The sequence below is a fragment of the Leguminivora glycinivorella genome, chromosome 6 (genome assembly GCF_023078275.1).
Source record: "Leguminivora glycinivorella isolate SPB_JAAS2020 chromosome 6, LegGlyc_1.1, whole genome shotgun sequence".
Classification (NCBI taxonomy): Eukaryota; Metazoa; Arthropoda; class Insecta; order Lepidoptera; family Tortricidae; genus Leguminivora; species Leguminivora glycinivorella.
This window is the reverse complement of record NC_062976.1, coordinates 3,703,076-3,722,762: the sequence shown is the minus strand read 5'-3', so window position 1 is coordinate 3,722,762 and position 19,687 is coordinate 3,703,076. Positions and strand designations below refer to the sequence as shown.

At 37.7% G+C, this 19,687-nt stretch overlaps 6 non-coding genes across 6 annotated transcripts; 3 read left to right on the top strand and 3 right to left on the bottom strand.

Moving 5' to 3' along the window:
* The first annotated feature begins 4,507 nt into the window (after window positions 1–4,507).
* Window positions 4,508–4,579, top strand: Trnaq-uug. Its single transcript has one exon. It is a non-coding gene; the product is annotated as a tRNA-Gln (tRNA).
* A 9,841-nt stretch (window positions 4,580–14,420) lies between these two features.
* Window positions 14,421–14,492, bottom strand: Trnaq-cug. Its single transcript has one exon. It is a non-coding gene; the product is annotated as a tRNA-Gln (tRNA).
* A 931-nt stretch (window positions 14,493–15,423) lies between these two features.
* On the bottom strand, window positions 15,424–15,495 carry Trnaq-cug. Its single transcript has one exon. It is a non-coding gene; the product is annotated as a tRNA-Gln (tRNA).
* Window positions 15,496–17,277: 1,782 nt separating this feature from the next.
* On the top strand, window positions 17,278–17,349 carry Trnaq-uug. Its single transcript has one exon. It is a non-coding gene; the product is annotated as a tRNA-Gln (tRNA).
* Window positions 17,350–18,254: 905 nt separating this feature from the next.
* On the bottom strand, window positions 18,255–18,326 carry Trnaq-cug. The gene has a single exon. It is a non-coding gene; the product is annotated as a tRNA-Gln (tRNA).
* A 441-nt stretch (window positions 18,327–18,767) lies between these two features.
* Window positions 18,768–18,839, top strand: Trnaq-uug. Its single transcript has one exon. It is a non-coding gene; the product is annotated as a tRNA-Gln (tRNA).
* The last annotated feature ends 848 nt before the right edge of the window (window positions 18,840–19,687 follow it).

Genomic DNA, 19,687 nt, shown 5'->3' with positions numbered 1-19,687 from the left:
ACCAGTAAACCTGACATTGTGACAAGTAAATCTATCGAAACTACGGGCCGTATCGAGACTCTTGGCTATGAGACTTTTCGCTGAAACGATTATCGGAAAAATGATCGTCGGCATCGCCATCCCCGTGATGAGAATCTCGTGGAAGCCGAGAAGGACAAGTCCAGTAAATACCTAGACTGGGCTCACGAGATAACCGCAATGTGGGATGTCGAAACGAAGATCATTGTTCCGACGACTATCAGAAAAAGCGCAGGGAAAATCAGCGAAAAGTATAGCAAAGAGTCTCGACACTCTTGAATCTACCAACATCTTAGGAGACTCTCGCTAGGTGGCTGGATCAAGGGTCGGAAGCAGAAGACGGGTCTCCTTGTCACGACGCATATACTACGTTCGGTTCCACTCTGCTGCCCTGACCACCGACCGGCAGCTTGCCGGTGCTGGTGGTGCCCTAGGTTAGGTTTTTACATTGGTTTGTAAGTGTTGTGGCATTGACGTTTTGCTTAATATGATTTTCAATTTCAATCATATGTTTAATCGGTGTGCCTTGAAAAACTAAAAATATTAAGTGTAAAACGTCAAACTAAATGAAGTTCATACATTTTTTAAATATGTATTCTTCATTTTACAGATGACCATCGACGTTCACGAGTTTTTAAGCAACGAGTATCGGCCTAGCATGTTAGTCTTGCGTTTCAAGATTTGCGATTTCTTTTCAGACGCCAATTATGACGTGTTCAAGCCTTACATCGCGAAGTTTTTTAACGCCTCATCTTGTCCTTTTCCAAAGGTAAATGTGTCTGTATTTTTATACTACTACCAAGCTACTACCTACTATGTATGTGTACTAAAAATAATACTGTGATAATTGTCTATCAATTAGCAGAAAAAAATTAAAAGATTACTAATTTTTCTAAGCACCTGGCGACAAGTCTATAACACAGACACATAGTATAGCAATTTGCAGTGACGCCTCTTTCATACGTTTTTATTTCCACGACACGCTCCCTCGAGCCACCAAAGTAAGGGCCCATATAGATGGCGTACGAACTCGCATGCGATTTTAGTTACTGGACTGTTGAAGTTACAAGTGGCGGCATGTAACTTTAGCGCTGAGTGAAATGTGGAGGGGATAGCTGCGCATGGGGACGCAATGGACGCATACCCTTCGCCCCCTGTAATCCCTGTAGATACCTGTTTTTGACTTCTGCGCAGTAAAATTCTGCGCTAAAGTTACGTGGCGATACTTGTACATACAATTCATCACACCAATGAAAAACAGCAATGTAGTTACTAAACGCAAAGAGTATCGAGTATTATAGAGAGTTACTGTCGAAGTAAAATGTGTAATCACAGTAGTGTTGAGTTCCTCACTCATGAGGCACCTCATTTGTACCACTCATATTGTTGATTTGTCGCAGCACTTCACACGGAAAAAATGTATTACATCACACCTCAACTCACCTCACCTCAAAAATGAGTAAAAACTCATAACCTCGCGCGCAAGTCTTACAACACAAACACCTCATGCCACACAAATCATTCAAAAACTCATTGTCACACGCGCGCCTCGCGGTTCTCAAACTCCCTCGCGAGAGTCGACACTACACAAACACCTCATGCCACACAAATACACACAAACTTCAAATCATTCAAAAACTCATCTGTCACACGCGCGCCTCGCGCTCCTCAAGCCTCAAAGGCTGTCACCGAACTACAAACTTTATTGCCGAGACAAAAGGTCCACCGATAGATTTGTACCGGAAATCGCTTTGTACCGGAAGACCTCATCGCGACAATATCACATTACCAACATTAGTTCAAAAATCCTTTCAAAGTGAAACAGTTAGTTAGGTTTACCGTAAGAGTGAGTGAGACAGACACGCGCTATACCTCAAAATTTGCCTCGCCAAAATACGTTACACGTGACTCGAAAGAAAACAGTCTTAAGCGCCGCAAGCTTTCATACATATTGCGTCGTTGTGATCCAAGCATCTCGTCAAAATGGCGCGCGATTTTCGACATTCGATAGTTTCGATGCTATTACTTGAGCTACCGACTTGACCAGTTTAACGTGACCTATCGGACCAACAGATTTGTATGACTGTTGTCACTTGTAATAAGGGAGCTCTCTTATACTGGACGGTGACATAATTGTTTTCGAAGCGTTTTGAATACCAAGGACGACTCAAAATGTGCATTTATGAAGTTTGCTTGACAACATTACAGGATTAATGACCGAAATATTATTTAAATTATTCAATTTTTTTTAATTTACATTCTTATGTAGGTGTAGTTGTTATTTTAAATGCAACAAATATGAACTTTGTAAGCATGAAGAGTTAGCGTCTCACTGAATTTGAATTTCTCTCCTTTTTCTTAGTGACAAATGTTTATTTTATTTTTGCAATTTTTACTTATTTCTATAATATATCAGTTAAATTTTCGTTGGTTGTTTTGTCTAAGTTAAAAGTTTGAAAATATTTTAAGGTGGATAATATTTAACATCATATAGCATTGCATGTTCAACGGATAAAGAAGAGAAATTTCTATTTTGTTTTTACGTTTTAGTTATAGCCTTCCTTGAGACAACAATATGGGTTAATATTATCCATAAAAAGGTATTTATGACGCGGAGTATATAAACATTGTTAATAAAAATAACATTGTTTATTATGTAATATGTACACATTTTGACAACATTATCAAATAATAAACGTGAGTCGTGAAACGAAACGTAATTCCTAGACAGTTGACGTTGTCAGTTGACAGTGTTGACACAGACAGAAAAAAGTAAGTTGTGAAAGTTGTTTGTTGTTTCCGAAGTTCAGTGGCAAATTTATTTGTGTCATACAGTGATATTACTAATAAATACACCAAAATACAATAATGGTGATATTTTATACATGATTTAATACGCTTGTTGCTCTGCTTTGGTGTCTTTTACGTGCAAGAATATAGTCAAAAGTATGATTGCCGGCGGCGTCGAGAATGTTGGTGTTCCTTTAATTTACTATAATATTGCTGTTAGAATATCCGCAGCGGTAAGTTGGTTCTTTTTACGCAAAAGTGGTATCTAATTAGAAAACAATATGAACTCACGTTTGTTAAAAATATGCCGTTTTTAAGGTTACAATTTCAATTGACATATATAATTATTAAACTGTAAATGAAACCATGATATCAAGAATATAACATACGATAAATAACAATAATCAACAGCTAAAATAGAATAAAAGTTTCATAGAACCATCAACTCAATTTGCTTTTTATGTAGTTTCTTATTACAACGATTGGAATTCTTAAATAATATTTCAGTCTTCTGTTGTTCAAGTTCTATTCTTAACATTTATTTGCAAATAAAATTTAATAGGTATAAAGGATGTTATTACATAGTATACATATACATACTAGAATTTGTTGCCCGATTGAGTCTATCAAATCGCCGATTGTAAAATTTTATGTACCAGTACCTCACCTCATTTGAAGTAAGACATTGTAACACCTCATTTTTGAAAATGAGGTACTCATACAAACTCATTTTAATATGATGTCCTACCCATCACTAAATCACAGTGCATAGACTGCCATCTCTTGACACAGACTTGAAACTTTTGAACCTCAGTTTTGACAATTTGGCCCCTATTCTTAGCTTGATATGTTTTAAAATGTCAAATATTAATATTAGCGCCATCTAGCTGAGCGTACCCTAAAGGTGTAATGCCATCTAGGCCACCGTACCTTTTTCTTTATGGCACTGAGGTACGTTTTTTTCTTAGACTTTATCTGTCTATACGGAGTTGTATATGTATTTGCTAAACGGTATATAGGCCCCATATAAAGGGACATCTCATTAGATTTTTACAATGTACTCTATTTTTTTTCAGGGGGAATATAGTTTCCTAAACTTCTCCATTTCGAATTTGCCCAAGCTGTCGACGTTTCCCGTGCAGAACGGTCGCGTATTCTGCGGTTTCGCGCGCGGGAGCGAACGGGTGGCGGAAGCCTATTTCGATGCTGTCATTAAGCATAAATTCATATAATATTTAAAACTAATAATATTTCTAAACAACTGTTACAAGATTAAGGGCCAGTTGCATTAACCACAGTGAGCAGACAGCGTTACGCAGCAAAAGTATGAGACTTTGCATACAAAAAAATTAACGAACGCTAAATTCAGTAACAAGCGGTTAATGTCCTGATTATATACGTCTACATTGTATATTACTGACTCTGTAACTGTGTCTCTTTTGTATTTTATGTACAATAAAGATTATACATACATAATATTTCTATCTAGTTATTTTTCATTCTCGACTTATAGAAATAAAATACCTGTGTTTTCAAAATATTCTATTATAGTATTATTACATTGAAAAATTCAATAGCCCAAAGAAAAACATTCAGTCACGTGCCATCGCATTTTCAATGCACTTGAGCAAATAAAATAAATGACGTATTGATCACGTTGATCTTGATCACGTTGTATATTTGATACAGAAATAACATCGGTTCCATGGTGTAATGGTGAGCACTCTGGACTTTGAATCCAGCGATCCGAGTTCAAATCTCGGTGGAACCTACTTTTTTGCACATATCTGTGCCTTTACCACGATTTTTATCAGAACAGTAATTCGTTAGGTACCTATTCGTTTTAATCCATAGGCAAACCTATCGTTGGTTGCTGCACGCGTGCGGTCCGTTTGTTAATAAGAATTATGTAGGCAGTTAAAAAGGCGGCATTTCGTGAACATCAAAGCAGTGAGCCTTCTGTACTCAGTTTTTTGGCGTTTTAGAATACGATGCCTAGAGAATGTGAATAGCGCCCCGAAACGGTACTTACTAGACCCTAATATCAAATAAACGTACTGTAGGTAACTTAATCAAGAAGATTCCTACTTTAGTTTTTATTTTTATATTTTATTTGTTTTATTACTACTAACATTTATTAATGAATAAAACTTTCCTTAATTGGGCATTTCTCAGAGCGTTTCAACTTTTTTGATTTCGGTGGCAGCATTATTACCCAAACCCCGTAAGCGTAGCATGAGTTTTCTTTGTTTCTGGTAGAAATCTGCGACTTCTATTTAAATTGACAAAATTTCATGTGACTTTCACTGGAATCACGTAAAAATGCTGCCACCGAAATCAAAAACAAAATTACGCTCTGAGAAATGCCCAATTAATGTATTAAATATTAAGTTTCGACATGACAACAACGGAAAAAAGCACCATAATACTATTAAAACCTGTTCCGAGTAATTCAAAAGTCAATCAATATAATTGGAAAAGCAATAAAGTCAAGAAAACCTCATGCCAGATACACGCCACTCACAGAAACTTTGTATTTGTCTGTATCGAGCTGTGTAAAGAGTTAGAGTGAGGTATTCATGATATCAATCATGTACAAGCGAGCGTGTTTCATATTGCTGCCTACAGCGTAGTTATTCTAGGCCAGGAGCTAGGGCGTTTATTTGAGGGTAATTTGAATACAGTCGAAACATTTATTTATTTATTTAAAAAATCAAAAAGTAACACAGCATTAAATTTTACACTAAGGCACTATGAATCTACACAATATAAAACAAGACACAAATAAAACATTCGATTTGGGCGACAACGGCTGCAGCGTCTGTTTCTACCATCACATATCAATGCATGTGGGAAAACTAGTCTTAGATATCTACATGCATATATCTATTATAGGCAAGTATATTTCTAAGATATGTTGATAGGTACTTTGTACATTTGCCGTTGCCGATGCACTTTAGTTGTGTTTGTCTACCATCTCCTGTTTTCCTCTCTCAGTTATTCTAAGGTTAGCTGGAAGAGATCCCTTAAAGGGATAAGCTCGCCTTTGTACATAACCATTATAATTATTCAATGTACGTGTAATTTGTTCTGTGCAATAAAGTGTTTACCAGTGGCGGCTGGTGAAAATTTCTGCTAGGCAACACTGAGCAAAAAGAAACCTACCTTAACATTAAGGTACTTTACTAGTAATCAATTTTAGGCAAGCCGGTGGGAATCGGCTTGTGTGGACTAGCCGCTGCTGGTGTTTACTACTACTACTGCTATTTCAAACCATGGGGAAACTTCTAAAACATTGTTTTAAAATTTACGAAATCCTAAGGGTAACAATGTAATGAACAGTATTAAACAAATTATTTAAAAAAAAATATTTTATATTGGTTATACATATTCTATATTTTCGACAATATTTTTGAGTCAAAATACAGGTTTTACGTCAGGCTATTTAGTACCAACTAACATTAGTTGGTGGCCACATGGTACTGAAAACAGTAAAAACCAATAAACATGTATTATATTGTGTAAGACAAAAGCACTACTCGTGCCATCACCGATTGTTTAAACCAACTAATTAAACAATACGTCACATCTCTTAAACAATTTATTTAATAAACCACTGATTATTTAAATGTAAATTAACCGGTTCCACGGTGTAATGGTTAGCACCCTGGACTCTGAATCCAGTGATCCGAGTTCAAATCTCGGTGGAAGCTGTCTGCGTCGCCGAATCACAAACGCTCACGAAACGCTCACGATAATATCTTTTTCGTAGCTATCTATCTCTATCGCTACAGGGCCAGACTACTTTTCTGCGGCGTTTCGACTTCGTTTCGCGTCGCAGAAATGCCATTCGGCTACTGGGCCTGAACATTTTAGTTACGTTTTTTTCGTTAATTAGCCTCAACTGCTCCTTAATTATATAAATAATCATCTAGTAATGTAGGAAACTCTAGGCCTAGATTTATATATCTTTTTGTAAACCGTACTTGTAAATGGCTGTTTGCTTTCTAAATTAAAAAAAAAAGATATTACAAATATAAGTTTCTTTGGATGGGTCAGAAATTATATTTTGGGTTTAGAAATTTAAATTTGGTGGAAAGGTAACATATATGTACATATTTTAAAAGTATATTGTATTAATTATAATTTTAAATACATTTTAATAAAAGGTAACTTAAAATAAATATTTATAACTATTTACATATATACAGATTATATATAAAATAAACATAAAACATTTCTTTGAATATCTTTAGGTACCTTGCATATCTCTATCTTCTAGTTTTAAAACCATTTTCGTAACTTCATGTCGATTTAAAACCAAAAGATTTTTAATGTATCGCCCTCGTTTCTAACTTTTTCTTTTCCGCACTAATATCGTAATGTACTAAAATAGGTAGGTGTGTTTATTGCTTTGTTTCCTAGTGTAACATGGCAAACCTCCATGTTGCGGCCGCCGCGCGCACTGGCCGCTGAGGAAAAAATAATAAGCTTGTCGCGCGTCTTTTGTTTCGGAGACGGAAAAATTTTCTCTTCGCTGGAAGGAAATTACATACATACATACATACATACATACATACAATCACGCCTGTTTCCCAGAGGGGTAGGCAGAGATCACGGATTTCCATTTACTACGATCCTGACAAACCACTTTCGCTTCACACACTTTCATAACATTTCTCATACACGCTCGTCGGTTTCGAGTACTTCTGACCTGGCCTCTTTGCAATATTTCCCCGATTTGATCAAGAAAAGTTCGCCTAGGTCTTCCTCTACCAACTGACCCTTCCACTCCTTTTTCATATACTTTCTTCGTTAATCTCCTCTCATCCATCCTCTCTACATGCCCAAACCACCTTAACATACCCATCTCAATCTTTGTCACCACATCTACATCCACTCCACACTTCTCTCTTATCACGCTATTTCTGATCCTATCACTCAACTTTACACCAGCCATGCTTCTTAACGCTCTCATTTCTACGGCATTCACTTGACTTTGAAGTCTTCTTGAGTTTGGAAGGAAATTACTACTAGTTTACTTGAAATTAATTATATTTAAAATATATGATTTGTGTCTGTACTTAAAAACCGGCCAAGAGCGTGTCGGGCCACGCTCAGTGTAGGGTTCCGTAGTTTTCCGTGTTTTTCTCAAAAACTACTGACCCTATCGAGTTCAAAACAATTTTCCTAGAAAGTTTTTATAAAGTTCTACTTTTGTGATTTTTTTTCATATTTTTTAAACCTATGGTTCAAAAGTTAGAGGGGGGGGACGCACTTTTTTTTCCTTTAGGAGCGATTATTTCCGAAAATATAAATATTATCAAATCAGCCCTCACTTTACATGTAGGGGGGGGTACCCTAATAAAACATTTTTTTTTCATTTTTTCCATTTTTTAACCGACTTCAAAAAAGGAGGAGGTTCTCAATTCGACTGAATGTTTTTTTTTTTTTTATGTATGTTACTCGATATCTCCGAGAATCGTAGACCGATTTTCAAAATATTTTTTTTGATCGAACGGGTATAACCCCGAGATGGTCCCATTGGCACCAAGTCGTGGTCTGATGATGGGATCTTGGAGAAATCGAGGGAACTCTTCAAATGTTATAGGCACATGTAATGTTTTTTGTGTACTTTTCAAAGGTGCACCAGTATTTGCACCTGATGGTAATAATTTTATGTGGCTGAGCTGATGATGGAAGGTCAACTCCTCAATGGTTAGGAGTTAAAGGATAATTCTTTCACTACTGTACATATATTCGGACTGATACATATAATGTCACTAGGAACCACTAAAAATCAACAAATAAATTAACTTTTTAACAAAAAATAAAACCGCCTTCAAAAAAAAAGCGTGTTACAAAACACGGAGAAACTAAAAAGCCAAAAATAATAAACCTTCGAATTCAGATTTCTTATCGGATTGCAATAATCTAAACATCCAAATTATAAACAAATCAATTATTTTTGGAGTCGGGATCAGCCTGCGTATGGTTGGGTAGGGCAAACAGGAAATAGCAAGGCGACGAACAGGTCTGGTACCGACTACAAAAATAATTGATTTGTTTATAGTTTGGATGTTTAGATTATTGCAATCCGATAAGAAATCTGAATTCGAAGGTTTATTATTTTTGGCTTTTTAGTTTCTCCGTGTTTTGTAACACGCTTTTTTTTATTTTTGCACTTTGTTGGCGTGATTGATATACATATTGTTACCAAATTTCAGCTTTCTAGTGCAAACGGTTACTGAGATTATCCGCGGACGGACGGACGGACGGACGGACAGGCAGACATGGCGAAACTATAAGGGTTCCTAGTTGACTACGGAACCCTAAAAACAGTGTATTAGGCTGCCTTCTTATGCAGCCTTTTACTCTACAATTATCATTAATCTAAAGAGGATCAACGTCTTTAACCATCGACGCAAGAGGTTCGCTGAGTTCCTCCGCTGGGTTCTACTGCCATACGTCGCTGTCTGTATTTAAGAGGAGACCCGCGGTTAATACACGTCTCAAAACCCGACGCAGAGTGATTCCCGGGAACTTAAAGGCCAGTGACGTTATTTATTTTCCTCGCGTACTGACAGACATCTCCTATTTTATTGTATATATTTTTCATTATATTATTATTTACTTAAAGAACCTTTGTTTCATTTCTCCGCTGACTAGCCGGCTACACTAGTTCGAAATACAAAATAAACTACTTACCTACTCTTGGCCTATTCGGGCGGTGATACCGTCTCCCCCGGTCGGGATATTGGCAAAAAACAATATTTTATACCGGTCGCTAAGCGTTTGCCGCAAATGTATGCCGTGACCGATACATGGGTTAACTTGCACGAGATATCTGGAACGAGGTAAGTCTCGAGATAATTTTAATCAAAAATTGATAAATATATATTAGAATATTTAGAATAAATTACTCGATAGCTTAAGTTGGGTTTAATTGACGGAAGGTCTATAATCGATCACCTAGCTTTCTAGGTGATCGATTATATACCTCGATCGATTACATTTGGTGAATATATAATTTTTTGAATGTGGGTGCGTAAGAAAAATAATTTAGAGACTGTTTACAATTTTACATTTTACTCACTCACTTTACTAAAAATGTACTTACAATGAATATGAATTATGAATTTTGTAATCTTTACAGCGGCCGAAACAATACAATTACTTATATTGTTTTTGAGCAGAGCATAGATATTTCACGGTGTTTCATTTGAAAACTTCAAGTTAAAAATTACAAATTGGAAGTCCCCCTCTAACTTCTCATATTAGACAGCGACTACCAATTGTAATTGTAATTTGTAGCTACATACAACTTAGTGAAATGGGTCAATAGTCTCAGGATATCTTAGATATCTTCAGATGCTTTTCTCGTCGCCTCTCACGCCGCCCTGGCATCACATTAAATATTGACAATATAAAAATGTAGACATCGAGTGCCCGTGCTCCATTTTGGAACGTTACCCGCCAATAAATATCTTATCGAGTTACAATGGGATAAACTCGGGCGTCTAGGGAACTGAGTAACTAGCCAACAAGTTCCGCAAGCGTATCGTAGCACGGGAAAGCAATAACGGACCGTAACGGTTTCGTAACCGGTTATGGTTTTTGGCTAGGCCTGAAAAATAACCGATTACCGGTTATAATCGGTTATGGTTATTTTCGACAAAAACTGAAAAATTTTCAAGCAAGTGATCAAAAATTTACGAAAAACATGTGCCAGTGCTATGTCATGTAAGCATAAGTCAACAGTGTCAACACATAAAACAGTAAGGGCCACTTGCACCAACGAAAACGGAGGGTTAACCGACGATTTTTTAGAATTTGACAGATGACAGCCCACTAACCCTGAGTTAAGTGGTTGGTGCAAGTCGGCCTTAAAGTGAAAAAATACCTTGGACGTGATAAAATATTCAATAAAGGGTATATTTTCCATTATTAAACGTTCATAAAAGACAAAAATGAAAAAAAAAGCAAAAAAAGGCAAGTTATTTGGTCATTAAATAGGTTAACCCGTGGAGCATCCTATACACACGGTGTCTATAAATAGTAATTTAGGGGGGCGGGCGCTCCACGGGTTAAATATGTTTTTACAAAATAACCGGTTATAATTATAACCGATTACTTCAGTAGGCCTAGCACGTGATGGCTGCGAGAGTATGTCGCCGCGAGATAGATGACACGTCTTCTTCTAACTGTATTAATTACATAAGGACGGGTAGTCTATCTCGCGGCGACATACTCCCGCGGCCATCACGTGCTCGGCCTACAGTTACTCTTCCTATCGCTCTTCTGTTCTGGGCCAGAACTTCTGGCCCTGTAGCCGAATGGCATTTCTGCGACGCGAAACGAAGACGAAACGTAGTCTGGCTCTGTCGCACCAATACGCAAGAGCGATAGAGATAGATATCTACGAGCGTTTCGTTTCGTGAGCGTTTGTGCCATTCGGCTACGAACCCTGTAGTGACGCGATAGCCAGACTGCGTTTCGTTTCGATCGCTACTTAGAGTCCACGATTGTCACTTAGGCTAGGGAACTGCTTGTTGGGAGTTAGGGAGTTGCTTACGTAGCCAAATGTACAAACGTTTATGATAATATTGTTATCGTTTCTGTCTCTTTCTCTTTCGTATTACGCGTATATACCGACCACCGGCCGGTTTGGCTCAGTCGGTATTGACCCTGCCTGCTAAGCCGCGGTCCTGGGTTCGAATCCCGGTAAGGGCATTTATTTGTGTGATGAACACAGATATTTGTTCCTGAGTCATGGCTGTTTTCTATGTATATATGTATGTATTTATCTATTTCAATATGTGTATCGTCGCTTAGCACCATATTACAAGCTTTGCTCAGTTTGGGGCATGTTTGGGGCTAAGTTGATCTGTGTAAGGTGTCCCCAATATTTATTTATTTATTTTATTTATTTACTAGCTTTTACCCGCGGCTTCGCCCGCGTAATAAAAGTATTCTTATTGAAACGTTTACAAAAAATAAGATTTTCATTTGGATCCGTAGGTTTCTTTGTAGGTACATCTGTCCGCGATTGTTTCGCTTAAGGTAAAGCGGGGCAATTCTCGACTGGAGGGCCATTGTAACTGATCTATTTGCTGTACGGTCAGCCAAGAACCTTACACTGTTTTTTGGCTGACTGTACCTTAAAATTATTACTATTGTTTTAAAAGAAATTCTTGCAATGATTGTAGAATTGTTACACAGCGACCACAGCGTAGGTAGTAGGTACGAATATGTATGTATTTTACCTATATAAATATTTATACTGGGGAAACTTCATACAACCCACATAGCCAGTATCTCGACGCTATGGTCGGTAGGGTAAAAAGTACTTCCTTGCGTTATCGCTTACAATTTTTTCCATTTTGCTTATACTTATTGCAAACGTAAACATATAAAAGGAAAGCAAACAACCATCTCAAGCGCGGATCCAGCTTCGTGCCCAGGGGGGGGTCACGTGGTAAAGGCCCAGCCCCCCGGGGGGGGGGGTCACGTGATCTATTTGTATGGCCAGCCTAGGCTCCAGGGGGGGGTCATGACCCCCATGACCCCCCCCCCTGGATCCGCGCATGAACCATCTTCTTACAGCACATTGAATATAATAGTTATCAGGATACTCGCCGATGCCTACTTACTAATAATCCCTTCCCACTGAGCCACCTGCATGACCCCCCCCCTGGCCCCCATGACCCCCCCCTGGATCCGCGCATGAACCATCTTCTTACAGCACATTGAATATAATAGTTATCAGGATACTCGCCGATGCCTACTTACTAATAATCCCTTCCCACTGAGCCACCTGCATTTTATACTGCCTAGATTGCCGACCGATTATTCCGACCCCAATCCCTATTCTTATCCCCGTCCCTATCTCTATCCTTGTCCTCGTCCCCGTCCCCGTCCCCGTCCCCGTCCCCGTCCCCGTCCCCGTCCCCGTCCCCGTCCCCGTCCCCGTCCCCGTCCCCGTCCCCGTCCTCTTATGGCTATTTTGGATATTTTAACCCTAATAACACTACAACAGGGGAGAAAATTACTTTTCCACCTCATTAGATTTTAAAATCGTTCTATTTATCGTGATCAGCCACCCGATAAACCTTAAAAACGATACCCATATTGTGTTTTTGACTTTACCCCCTTTGCACCCCTTTAGAGGTCAAATTTTCAAAAAACCTGAAACATGTATTTAGTCATATGTCTTTAGGAAGCCTCCTATGAAGTTTCGTATAAAATAGTCAAACTAATCTTGTTTCCCCATACAAACTTTGAACCCCTATTTGAGCCCCTTAGGAGGCGATTTTTGAAAAAACCTTTCTTAGTGCTCCTCTACACTACATAAGGAACCTACGTGCCAAATTTGAAATCTCTAGGGGCTGTGCGTTGATATGTCAGTCAGTCAGTCAGTCAGTCAGTCAGTCAGTCAGTCAGTCAGTCAGCTTCTTCTTTTATATATTTAGATATATATTGACTCCACATAGCAAGACTAGAATGCATTTCGGTCGCCAGGTCGCCACTCGCCACGTATCGTAAACGGTTGTCGCTTCGGCTAGGGAAGTATGTCGAGCGCTCGACATAATATCTCTGTTTGCATACACGATCTGAATACGGTCGAATCTTTAAGTGAGCTTTTTGAAGACTTCGGTAGTTGAAGATGAAACTTTTTCAAATGAAACGTCGGTAGATAGTTAAGAATGAATAAGTTATTTTTTGCAAAAATGTTATTTTTGGCACAAGCATTTATCGCCGACTGTACCTTTCTTTCAACAGTCATCTACTCCTCTCCCGGACGTTTTTAAAAACCCCTTACTCGATGGGGATACGACGTTTCATAACAGAGTGCCTATAACCACCTTTCTGCTCCATCATCAGATCAGCTCTATGATACCATAATATTACATTGTCACGTGATTTACATATGTATGCAAAATTTCAGCTCAATCGAAAACCGGGAAGTGGGTCAAAAGCTTCTACGTTTTGACCCAAACTGACAATACTAACAAGGCAAGTTAAAGTTAGTTAGTTACTTGTATATTTAAATAAATAAATAAATAAATATTGGGGACACCTTACACAAATCAACTTAGTCCCAAACTAAGCAAGGCTTGTACTATGGGTGCTAAGCGACGATATACATACTTAAATAGATAAATACATACTTATATACTCTCAGACTCAGGAACAAATATCTGTGCTCATCACACAAATAGATGCCCTTTCCGGGATTCGAACCCAGGACCGCGGGTCAGCAGGCAGGGTCACTACCGACTGAGCCAGACCGGTCGTCAAAAAAAAAAAAAAAAATAAAAAATAAAAAAAAATGAATAACTACTCGGCAGCTAGTTAAAGTTAAGAGTTATTTATCTACATCCATATACTACGTTTTCTACAATTTCTACAGATCCAGTATAAATTCAGGTAAGAGGTAAAATAAAATAATGATTGACTGTAACTCTACCAAAACACTAAACATTCAAAAGCATAACGAAGGTTTCTGTCATACACCTTAATTCGATGCGAGAATACACTTTATTATATAAATAGTATAATTTATGATGTATGAATAATAATCAAGAAAATTAATCAACTAACAAAAGAACAGGTTCCACCGAGATTTGAACTCGGATCGCTGGATTCAGAGTCCAGAGTGCTAACCATTACACCATGGAACCGGCTGACCGACGCGACGAAAAAAGCATCTCTTTTGGCATGGCTGAAAATACTTTCACCCGGATACGAATCTATGCATGACATACATTAATATACCTACACAATAGTTAGCATACATATTGTGAGTTTGGCACATATTCAATTTCGATTTCAATATGTAACGTCGCGTCATATAGATAAAAACGGGGTTATAGTTCTTATTATTTTTATCTCACAATGGTAGGTGTAGGTATTATAAAAATACTCTTATTAAATACTTTGGAATTGATAAGAAAAATCTAAACGCAACTCCCGTGACGAAGCAGAAAATAATTTACTTGTACAGCTTCCTGTAAAGACTTTAAATTTTTACGCTTTTACGACAATTTTACCGGATAGGTACAGTCAACCAATTAACCCTAGGCCACTGTAGAACTATGTCACAGTGACGTTATAAATCAGATTGTAAGAAATCTCTAACTGCTTGTCATTTTGACATGGTTGTAGAGTGGCCTAGGGTTCCAAATGGTTGACTGTACTTCATAGAAAATAATCTTGATGGTAGTCTTGAATAAACTAAATACATATAAACAAGAAGGGAACCATCAGATTTTTTTACACATCAGCTTGAATGGTTTATAAGGGTTCCGTTTACTTTTTCAGGTACACTGAGAGAAAATACAACCAGTTTTCATGTTCGTTCAACAAGTTTTTTGGTTAAAATAGCGCCTACGTGCTCTTTGGTTCAAACAACAAGCTACTTGTCATTTGAATCGGCAATATCTTTGAATCAACAAGTCAATTTTATAAAAACAACCTGACACATATTGTTTTAAACATACGTTTGGCTGATTCAAATGGATAAACCGCAACAAGTCGAACTTGTTAAATTCACAATGCAAATTTCTCTGTGTAGGTACTGAACCCTAAAAATAACGTGATTTGTAAAAAGTCAGGTTCCACCGAGATTTGAACTCGGATCGCTGGATTCAGAGTCCAGAGTGCTCACCATTACACCATGGAACCTTATAACTACTTGATGCAATAATGTAAACGAATTCTTCTATTTTATTGTGTATCGCATGATTTATAGCTGTAAATATCTTTAGAACAATAAGTTATATATTTATTCAATTGCTGACAGCGTTAATATATTGCCTAGGTTCGCTACTATAAGTAACTTGATACCTACATGATACCACAATAACGATTAAAACGGCATGATGTAAGAATTTAACGAATAAGGGCCGGTTGCATCAAACCGTCTGTCACCGTTAAAGCGTTCGTTAAATTTTATGGTATGGAAAGTTCCATAGACGTCTGCTGCGTGACGATGATGTGTCTGTTAAATGTGGTTGATTAAACTGGCCCTAAATATGTCAAAAGTGACGTATTTTCCTCCTACACCTCTGGTGTTTCGGGTGTCCATGGGCGGCGGTGATCGCTTACCATCAGGCGACCTGTCTGCTCGTCCTATCCCATAAAAAAAAGAAAAACTTATTTAAAATAACAATGACACATCCAATCCATTCGTATGTAGATCTAATTCACTAATGGAAATAAAAAAATATAAGGCACTAATTGCCAACTTGCAAATTAATCTTCTACATTTTGATTAAAATTAGTGTTAGGAAACTTTAAATTTATTTTTACAGTTATCATTGCCGGACCGTATCGGACGAAAACAAGAGACCTCCAATATTGGTGAATCTGATAAATTACTATGCATCATGTTCCCGTACCGTGTAAATGGGCCCTTAAACTGATAATTTCTAGAGCAGCTTCTTCCCAAAATGCCTGCCCGAACTGCAATCTAGATACAATTATCTTTAAGACGATACGGTAGGGGTCAATTCTCCATACAAACGCTCTCGACTATTTCCTCCCTGGTTTTTGAAGATAGAGCAATGATTTTTTCAACACAGATTGTTATTATTTTTATCTGTGTCGGACCACTTTGATTTTTTTTTTGATATTCTGCTTTTTAAAGATTCTAGAGCCAATCAAAATTTTCCAAAACGGCCTTTTTCATTGTGGCGCAAAAAAAGGTGTGATACTCAAGATTGGTAACAATTAACCAAAAAAGCTAAACGGTCCAACATAGATTATTTCATTGTTATTCAGATTCTCAAATTTCGTTCCGATTGATTAAGTTTTGAAGAAGGAAAGAGTCGAGAGCGGAACCTCGATTTTAAAGATTTTTTTTGAAATAGAGACTGAGTTGTTCTTAATGGACAATTTTTTTTCGATAAATCTAGTTAATAACACTTGTATATTTAACTAAAATTCCCAAGTTAAAAGGGGGGCTCCTTTCCATTTTAGCATTTTCGCTACCGTATCCTCTTAACAAGACTTCAAAGCAAAAAACAAAAGTCAGGTTCCACCGAGATTTGAACTCGGATGGATTCAAAGTCCAGAGTGCTCACCATTATACCATGAAACCGATTAATTGCTCATTACAATATTATGTATAAGCATCCCATTTTATTTTATTAAATAAGTGCTTATGCTTATAAGATCATCATCATCATAATTTCAGCCATTAATCGCCCACTGCTGAGCATAGGCCTCCCTTCGTGTACGCCACTTATCCCGGTCCTTTGCTAATGTCATCTAATCTCATCCAGAAGTGCCCCGCAGTTTTTCGAATGTCGGACGACCCAACGACACCCAACGAGCCTTCGGATGCCAGGCGCTTATAAGATAACCTTTTGTTTGTCAATCTATTTGTTCAAGTGTGTTAAGATTACGTTTCTGAAGTTCTATAACTTCTACATGTTACTTGAAAATTTGTCGGCTAAACCAGACGGTTCCATGGTGTAATGGTAAGCACTCTGGACTTTGAATCCAGCGATCCGAGTTCAAATCTCGGTGGAACCTGTACTTTTAATCTCGTTATATTTCTTAATTAGCTTAAAAGCCTTTTAAAAGTATTGATTACGCTGTAGATTAATAACCTAACTACAAAATTAACATTTTTAAAAAACCCCCGACCGCGATATAGTGGACCGATTTTCATGAAACATGGCTAAGAACACTCCCGACTAACTCAGCTTTCAAACAAAAACAACCTAATCGAAATCAGTTCATCCGTTCGGAAGCTACGATGCCACATACAGACACACACACAGACAGTCAGACAGACAAACAGACAGACAAACAGACAGACAAACAGACAGACAGACACGTCATACTTATAACACCCCGTCGTTTTTGCGTCGAGGGTTAAAAATACTAGATACTAAGTAATAATAAATTAAAGCACTATATTGCTTTATAAATTACGTTGTGCCATTTTAAATACGAAGGGAGTCTTACCACCACTCCAGTAGTTTTCAGAATGAAATCGATGTGATGGCGCTTTTCAGCAAAGAACTACTTTATTTAGGTTGGAAGAGCCGTGGGCACAGACCACCCAACTAAACAGCCCTTACAGGGCGACTCGCGGTCACCAAGCGTACGAAAAATGAGGCATATAAAAGTTTGAACGCGCGCGACACCGGTCAGTAGCGCCCAAGTATACGACCTGTTAACACTGTTCATTCCCTATTCCCTAGCAAAAATTTTGTATGGTGGGCGCTACAAGTCTAGTGAATGTGCCAGTTTGTGAGATTAGTTGCCATTGTTGCCTAGAAAATCTCAGTCTACCATAAGATGTTCTAAAACAATCAGGATAATGCAAGGAAATTGCTGATTGAAAATAACTGGTAATGATCAGTTAAAAAAAGTTCAGTTTAAAAATATAAGCAAATCTGGCAAAATTTCTTCTAGTTTCAGCAAAAGTCAGGTTCCACCGAGATTTGAACTCGGATCGCTGGATTCAGAGTCCAGAGTGCTCACCATTACACCATGGAACCGGTTAATAGCTCATCAAAAAAGCAATAAGCCATTATGATATTTATAATATTAAGTAGAATGTGCTGTCACATAAATAAAGAAGAATAAATAAAGGAGTGTTATTTGTTCAATTGCCGTGACGTGAGCATTTCTTTTTTTTTGCCACTTTTATGAAGTGTGATATTTTTGAAAAAAAAAATGCTATTTCTACTCAGAATTACTAGCCTTTTCAATCCTAGTAGTTAAAAAAATTGTCCCATACGATTTTTTATTATTTTGTTACCATTTTCCGTACATGTTGTATGGTACCCCATACTCCATCCAAAGAAGGAAAGTAACAAAAATGTATGGAAATTCTGGGACACTTTTTGTCTCCCAGTGAGTTTGAAAGTACTCGTGATTCTGAATACAATTGACCTAAAATTCCCTAAAACAATAAAAAGTTAGTGAAAAATGCAGAAGGTTTTATGGTGTAATGGTGAGCACTCTGGACTTTGAATCCAGCGATCCGAGTTCAAATCTCGTTGAAACCTGATTGTTTGCAGTAAAATATAGATATTCTAAAATAAATGAAGAATAAACCACATGATTGACATAAAATGGATGCAAATAGACTGACGTATTCATAAACTATATTACTTTTTATACCTATACTACAGCTTATAATATAAGCTGTTTTAATATTACATTTTTGCAAAATAATGTCAAGTCAAATGATCCGCCTGATTGACGGTACGATCTAACTAGCAAACTTATTCGCCGGTAGAAACACAATTAACGCTAGAAGGTCTGGCTTAGTGGATACTAGTGGATAGTGAACCTGTCTGGTCCAAATCGGGCAACAGCTAAACTGTGGAATGAATTGTCGCCTGCGGTATTTCCGGACCGATACGACCTTCAAATCTTCAATAAAAGAGCGTACACCCATCTTAAAGGCCGGCAACACACCTCCAATACCTCTGGTGTTTCTGGTGTCCATGGGCGGCAGTGATCGCTTACCATCAGGTGACCTGTCTGCTCGTTTGCTTCCTATCACATTAAAAAAAAATAGCAATTATTTGTGTGACGACCATGACAGTCATTATTGTTTCTGAGCCATGGATGTTTTCTAAGATGTTAATATTTGTAAATTAGATGTGATGTGTATCGCTCACTGAGTCCCCACTCCCCACAACACAAGCCTTCTTGAGCTTACCGTGCGGGGCTTAGTCAATCTGCATAAGAATGTGTTATGATTGTTTTTACAGGTACATTTCACGTTATTACCGCACTAGTTAGGTAATGAGCTCATTTCGCAATTAGTCAAAAATATTAATCCATGTACTGTAACTGTAAAACGTTGTACTGTACATATAGGTACGTTCTACGTTCGTGTTTTAAT